This window comes from Ammospiza nelsoni, chromosome 12, assembly GCF_027579445.1.
Source record: "Ammospiza nelsoni isolate bAmmNel1 chromosome 12, bAmmNel1.pri, whole genome shotgun sequence".
Lineage (NCBI taxonomy): Eukaryota > Metazoa > Chordata > Aves > Passeriformes > Passerellidae > Ammospiza > Ammospiza nelsoni.
The window spans coordinates 22,138,532-22,146,031 of record NC_080644.1 but is presented as its reverse complement, the minus strand read 5'-3'; positions in this window follow the sequence as shown (position 1 = coordinate 22,146,031).

Sequence of the window (7,500 nt, the reverse complement as noted above, 5' to 3'; positions counted from 1 at the left end):
GGCGGGTGCCCCCACTCTGCCCGCACGCCGGCACGCCTAAGCCGCGGGGGGGGGGGGGGAAAAAAAAAAAAAAAACCGCGGGCCCGCGTGGCAACCCAGCCCGCCCGGCATAAGCGGCTCGGTCGATGCGGCCACGACCGAGGTGGGCGAGGCGCCGCCGCCTCGCCCGCGACAAGTCCGGGGGGCTCTCTCCGTCGGGTGCCGGGTCCGCCAACTCCAAAAAACTCTGCCCGCCAACGCGGGTCCCCGGCTTAGGGCCGAGGAAGGGGGACGGCTTCAACAACGCGGGCCGGGGACGGGGGCACCCCGACCCCGGGCTCCACAGCTTTACCGGGCGGGCCGACCGCCGCCGAGGCGGACCGACAGCCCAAAACAGTGCCCGCCGAGTGGGCCCCGGCTTAAGGCCAGGCACGAAAGGGACGAGGCGCCGCCGCCTCGCCCGCCACCGCTGCCCAGGGGGGACGCCCCCCCTTGCGAATCGGCCGGCAGAAGCCGGGCCGGAACGGGACACGCTCGCAGCTTCTCTCTCTCCGCCTCGCCTCGGCCGCCCGAGCGGCTCTCTCGGATCGTCTTTCGCTGCCCTTCTCTCTCGGCCTGGCGGGGAGAGCTCTCGCCCCCTTCTCCGGCTGCCCTTCTCTCTCGGCCTGGCGGGGAGAGCTCTCGCCCCCTTCTCCGGCTGCCCTTCTCTCTCGGCCTGGCGGGGAGAGCTCTCGCCCCCTTCTCCGGCTGCCCTTCTCTCTCGGCCTGGCGGGGAGAGCTCTCGCCCCCTTCTCCGGCTGCCCTTCTCTCTCGGCCTGGCGGGGAGAGCTCTCGCCCCTTTCTCCGGCTGCCCTTCTCTCTCGGCCTGGCGGGGAGAGCTCTCGCCCCCTTCTCCGGCTGCCCTTCTCTCTCGGCCTGGCGGGGAGAGGTCTCGCCCCCTTCTCCGGCTGCCCTTCTCTCTCGGCCTGGCGGGGAGAGCTCTCGCCCCCTTCTCCGGCTGCCCCTCTCTTTCGGCCTGGCGGGGAGAGCTCTCGCCCCCTTCTCCGGCTGCCCCTCTCTCTCGGCCTGGCGGGGAGAGCTCTCGCCCCCTTCTCCGGCTGCCCCTCTCTTTCGGCCTGGCGGGGAGAGCTCTCGCCCCCTTCTCCGGCTGCCCCTCTCTCTCGGCCTGGCGGGGAGAGCTCTCGCCCCCTTCTCCGGCTGCCCTTCTCTCTCGGCCTGGCGGGGAGAGCTCTCGCCCCCTTCTCCGGCTGCCCTTCTCTCTCGGCCTGGCGGGGAGAGCTCTCGCCCCCTTCTCCGGCTGCCCTTCTCTCTCGGCCTGGCGGGGAGAGCTCTCGCCCCCTTCTCCGGCTGCCCCTCTCTCTCGGCCTGGCGGGGAGAGCTCTCGCCCCCTTCTCCGGTTGCCCTTCTCTCTCGGCCCCTCTTCACTGTACCAACTTTTTTTCGGGAAAGACGGGAGCCGGGACACAGCCACGAAGACTCGTCCCGGCTAGGCGGCACTTGCTTTGCCCTGCCGGCTGCACCAGCCTGGCCACTCCACTCCGCCTTAGGCGCAGGCACGGGATGAAACCAACCTGCGGGGATGCGGCCCGTCACCTCGCTCCCATAATACGGACAGACGCGTCCGAAGCCGCCGCGGCCTCCTAGGGGACCGATGGAGCTTGACCGGGAGAAGGCGCCGCCGCAGGCCGCCTCTTACGATGAGGCAGCCGGAGGCGGCCGGCAACAGCGACCCCTTGGTGAACTTCCGCAGCCGGCCGAGACAACAGGTCTACCCGGCACCCTCCGAAATTTGACTAAGTCACGCCGGGGCGAGGTAGACCTGGTGTCCCCGGAAGGCGCACGCCAGCCGGGGGCAAGGCCGACCTCCGCCGGCCCCGGGCTCCGGGGTAGACCTGGTGTCCCGCCGGATCCGGGGTAGACCTGGTGTCCCGGGCTCCGGGGTAGACCTGGTGTCCCGCCGGATCCGGGGTAGACCTGGTGTCCCGGGCTCCGGGGTAGACCTGGTGTCCCGCCGGATCCGGGGTAGACCTGGTGTCCCGCCGGATCCGGGGTAGACCTGGTGTCACGGGCTCCGGGGTAGACCTGATGTCCCGCCGGATCCGGGGTAGACCTGGTGTCCCGGGCTCCGGGGTAGACTTGGTGTCCCGCCGGATCCGGGGTAGACCTGGTGTCCCGGGCTCCGGGGTAGACCTGGTGTCCCGCCGGATCCGGGGTAGACCTGGTGTCCCGATCAAACCGGGGTAGACCTGGTGTCCCGGGCTCCGGGGTAGACCTGGTGTCCCGCCGGATCCGGGGTAGACCTGGTGTCCCGGGCTCCGGGGTAGACCTGGTGTCCCGCCGGATCCGGGGTAGACCTGGTGTCCCGATCAAACCGGGGTAGACCTGGTGTCCCGCCGGATCCGGGGTAGACCTGGTGTCCCGGGCTCCGGGGTAGACCTGGTGTCCCGCCGGATCCGGGGTAGACCTGGTGTCCCGCCGGATCCGGGGTAGACCTGGTGTCACGGGCTCCGGGGTAGACCTGATGTCCCGCCGGATCCGGGGTAGACCTGGTGTCCCGGGCTCCGGGGTAGACTTGGTGTCCCGCCGGATCCGGGGTAGACCTGGTGTCCCGGGCTCCGGGGTAGACCTGGTGTCCCGCCGGATCCGGGGTAGACCTGGTGTCCCGATCAAACCGGGGTAGACCTGGTGTCCCGGGCTCCGGGGTAGACCTGGTGTCCCGCCGGATCCGGGGTAGACCTGGTGTCCCGGGCTCCGGGGTAGACCTGGTGTCCCGCCGGATCCGGGGTAGACCTGGTGTCCCGGGCTCCGGGGTAGACCTGGTGTCCCGCCGGATCCGGGGTAGACCTGGTGTCCCGCCGGATCCGGGGTAGACCTGGTGTCACGGGCTCCGGGGTAGACCTGATGTCCCGCCGGATCCGGGGTAGACCTGGTGTCCCGGGCTCCGGGGTAGACTTGGTGTCCCGCCGGATCCGGGGTAGACCTGGTGTCCCGGGCTCCGGGGTAGACCTGGTGTCCCGCCGGATCCGGGGTAGACCTGGTGTCCCGATCAAACCGGGGTAGACCTGGTGTCCCGGGCTCCGGGGTAGACCTGGTGTCCCGCCGGATCCGGGGTAGACCTGGTGTCCCGGGCTCCGGGGTAGACCTGGTGTCCCGCCGGATCCGGGGTAGACCTGGTGTCCCGCCGGGCCCGGGGTAGACCTGGTGTCAGGGGCTCCGGGGTAGACCTGATGTCCCGCCGGATCCGGGGTAGACCTGGTGTCCCGGGCTCCGGGGTAGACCTGGTGTCCCGCCGGGCCCGGGGTAGACCTGGTGTCCCGCCGGATCCGGGGCGGACCTGGTGTCCCGATCAATCCGGGGTAGACCTGGTGTCCCGCCGGGCCCGGGGTAGACCTGGTGTCCCGGGCTCCGGGGTTGACCTGGTGTCCCGCCGGATCCGGGGTAGACCTGGTGTCCCCATCTATCCGGGGTAGACCTGGTGTCCCGCCGGGCCCGGGGTAGACCTGGTGTCCCGCCGGATCCGGGGTAGACCTGGTGTCCCGATCGATCCGGGGTAGACCAGGTGTCCCGCCGGCCCCGGGGTAGACCTGGTGTCCCGCCGGCCCCGAGGTAGACCTGGTGTCCCGCCGGCCCCGGGGTAGACCTGGTGTCCCGGGCTCCGGGGTAGACCTGGTGTCCCAGGCCCCGGGGTAGACCTGGTGTCCCAGAGCCCGGGGTAGACCTGGTGTCCAAGGCCCCGGGGTAGACCTGGTGTCCCCGGGCCCGGGGTAGACCTGGTGTCCAAGGCCCTGGGGTAGACCTGGTGTCCCGGGCTCCGGGGTAGACCTGGTGTCCCGGCTCGGGGTAGACCTGGTGTCCCGGCGCCCGGGGTAGACCTGGTGTCCAAGGCCCCGGGGTAGACCTGGTGTCCAAGGCCCCGGGGTAGACCTGGTGTCCAAGGCCCCGGGGTAGACCTGGTGTCCCGATCAATCCGGGGTAGACCTGGTGTCCCGGCGCCCGGGGTAGACCTGGTGTCCAAGGCCCCGGGGTAGACCTGGTGTCCAAGGCCCCGGGGTAGACCTGGTGTCCCGATCAATCCGGGGTAGACCTGGTGTCCCAGGGCTCGGGGTAGACCTGGTGTCCAAGGCCCCGGGGTAGACCTGGTGTCCCGGGCTCCGGGGTAGACCTGGTGTCCCAGCGCCCGGGGTAGACCTGGTGTCCAAGGCCCCGGGGTAGACCTGGTGTCCAAGGCCCCGGGGTAGACCTGGTGTCCCAGGGCTCGGGGTAGACCTGGTGTCCCAGCGCCCGGGGTAGACCTGGTGTCCAAGGCCCCGGGGTAGACCTGGTGTCCCAGGGCTCGGGGTAGACCTGGTGTCCAAGGCCCCGGGGTAGACCTGGTGTCCCAGGGCCCGGGGTAGACCTGGTGTCCCGGGGCCCGGGGTAGACCTGGTGTCCCGGGGCTCGGGGTAGACCTGGTGTCCAAGGCCCCGGGGGAGACCTGGTGTCCCGATCAATCCGGGGTAGACCTGGTGTCCCGGCCGGAGCCGTGGTAGACCTGGTGTCCCGATCAATCCGGGGTAGACCTGGTGTCCCCGGCCGGAGCCGTGGTAGACCTGGTGTCCCTTCACAGCCGCCTGCCTCCCGGGCGCCACGGCGAGCCGCGGCAGCGCCGGAGCCGGCTTGTCCTGGTGAGCCAGGGCCGGCCCGGACCCGGGGTGGGCCTCCCATCTCCCTGTCGTCGCCCGCAGCCCGGGTGCCTCACCGTCCCCATCGACCCCGGAGCCGGGCTAAGCTCACAGCCTCATATCACCCCGGAGCCAGACGGCTCGATCAGCCCCGTCGCGCACAATGAACCCCACCCCGCTTTCAAGATCAATACATATTTTCGGGGTTTATTGTGTTGGTCATTCGGGATTTTTTTTTTTTTTTTTTTTTTTTTTTTTTTTTTTTTTTTGGTGGGTTTTGGTGGTTTTTTTTCGGTTTGTTTGGTTTTTTTTTTTTTTTCTTTCTTTCTTTCTTTATTGTTTGTTGTTTCTAGGTTCGGCTCTGTTGGATGCTGAGTTTTGAGGCTGTTATCTTTTGGGGGGGGGTCGGTGGTCTTGTGGTTTGGATTTGGGTAGAATGGCTCCTCTATTCGCTTGGAACGAGAAACTCATCCGGAAAAACAAACCGACAATAACAATTGGCACATTTTATTTCTCCTCGTTTCGTATCCAGAGCACTCCCAGCCGAGCCGACGGGCAACCCGTGCCCCGTGGTCTGCCTGCTGACACGCTGAACTGGCGAAACAGCGCCCCCACCAACCCCCCGCCCCCGCCCCCGCCCTGTCCCACCCACGCCCTCCTGAGACCCTACACAGCCCGGCCCCCCTGGCCCCCGATGCGGCTCGCCCCGCCCCGCCCCGCCCACCGGTAGAGGCGGCTGCCGCCGGCACCACCGCCAGCACACAGGCGGCCACTTTCGGCCGGGTTCTTTCACGGTCCGCAGAGGTCTTCCGCCCTCGACGTCAGTCTAGGGGGCCGTGGGGGCTCGGGGCCGAGGCGCCCGGGGCCGGCACGAAGCCGCCGGCCCTTGGCCCTCGTCCGCACAGACACAGATACAGCGCCACACCCACCGCCCCCCCCCCCCCCCCTCCCCGTGCGCACGTTCACTCCCCAAGGTCATCCCTTCAGGCCACCACACCGCCGCGCGCGCACACGCGCGCGCGGACAACCGTCCCCGCCCCCTCGCCGCCCCCCGCCACCTGCCCCCGCCCGCCCGCCCGGCCGCCTGGCTGCCCGTCCGCGTGCACGCTCTCGCGTGCCCTCACTCCCTGTCCCTGGCCCCGTCCCCGTCCCCGCGCCCGCCCCTGCCCTTACCCCTGCCCTTGCCGTCTCTGCCGGAGCCGCCCACGCCCATCAGCGGTTGGGGGCGCCCCACCCGCCCTCTCCCATCAGTCCCCCGGGCGCCGTCTGCATACTTTTCGGGCTTGCTAGGCACCCGAAGAGGGAGTCCGGCCAGGCACCACAGGTCCAGCCACGGGCAAGGCAGCCGTGGCCTAAGGCCGGCCCGGGACAACAGGACTACGACGGGGCGTTGGACACCAGGTCTAGCCCGGGCCCTAGGGCACCAGGTCTACCCCGGGCCCCGGGACACCAGGTCTACCCCGGGCGCTGGGACACCAGGTCTACCCCAGGGCCTTGGACACCAGGTCTACCCCGGGCGCTGGGACACCAGGTCTACCCCGGGCCCCGGGCTGCCGGAGCCCAAGTCCAGCCGAGACATCAGGTCTACCCCGGGCGCTGGGACACCAGGTCTACCCCGGGCGCTGGGACACCAGGTCTACCCCGGGCCCTGGGACACCAGGTCTACCCCGGGGCCTTGGACACCAGGTCTAGCCCGGGCCCTAGGGCACCAGGTCTACCCCGGGCCCCGGGACACCAGGTCTACCCCGGGCGCTGGGACACCAGGTCTACCCCAGGGCCTTGGACACCAGGTCTACCCCGGGCGCCGGGACACCAGGTCTACCCCGGGCCCCGGGCTGCCGGAGCCTAAGTCCAGCCGAGACATCAGGTCTACCCCGGGCGCTGGGACACCAGGTCTACCCCGGGGCCTTGGACACCAGGTCTACCCCGAGCCCTGGGACACCAGGTCTACCCCGGGCGCTGGGACACCAGGTCTACCCCGGGGCATTGGACACCAGGTCTACCCCGGGCGCTGGGACACCAGGTCTACCCCGGGGCCTTGGACACCAGGTCTACCCCGAGCCCTGGGACCCCAGGTCTACCCCGAGCCCTGGGACACCAGGTCTACCCCGAGCCCTGGGACACCAGGTCTACCCCGGGCGCTGGGACACCAGGTCTACCCCGGGCCCTGGGACACCAGGTCTACCCCGGGCGCTGGGACACCAGGTCTACCCCGGGGCCTTGGACACCAGGTCTGCCCCGGGACACCAGGTCTACCCCGGGCCCCGGGACACCAGGTCTACCCCGGGCGCTGGGACACCAGGTCTACCCCGGGGCCTTGGACACCAGGTCTACCCCGGGTGCTGGGACACCAGGTCTACCCCGGGCGCTGGGACACCAGGTCTACCCCGGGGCCTTGGACACCAGGTCTACCCCGGGCGCTGGGACACCAGGTCTACCCCGGGCGCTGGGACACCAGGTCTACCCCGAGCCCTGGGACACCAGGCCTACCCCGAGCCCTGGGACACCAGGTCTACCCCGGGCGCCGGGACACCAGGTCTACCCCGGGGCCTTGGACACCAGGTCTACCCCGGGCCCCGGGACACCAGGTCTACCCCGGGCCCTGGGACACCAGGTCTACCCCGAGCCCTGGGACACCAGGTCTACCCCGGGGCCTTGGACACCAGGTCTACCCCGGGCGCCGGGACACCAGGTCTACCCCGGGCGCTGGGACACCAGGTCTACCCCGGGGCCTTGGACACCAGGTCTACCCCGGGCGCTGGGACACCAGGTCTACCCCGGGCCCTGGGACACCAGGTCTACCCCGGGCGCTGGGACACCAGGTCTACCCCGGGGCCTTGGACACCAGGTCTACCCCGGG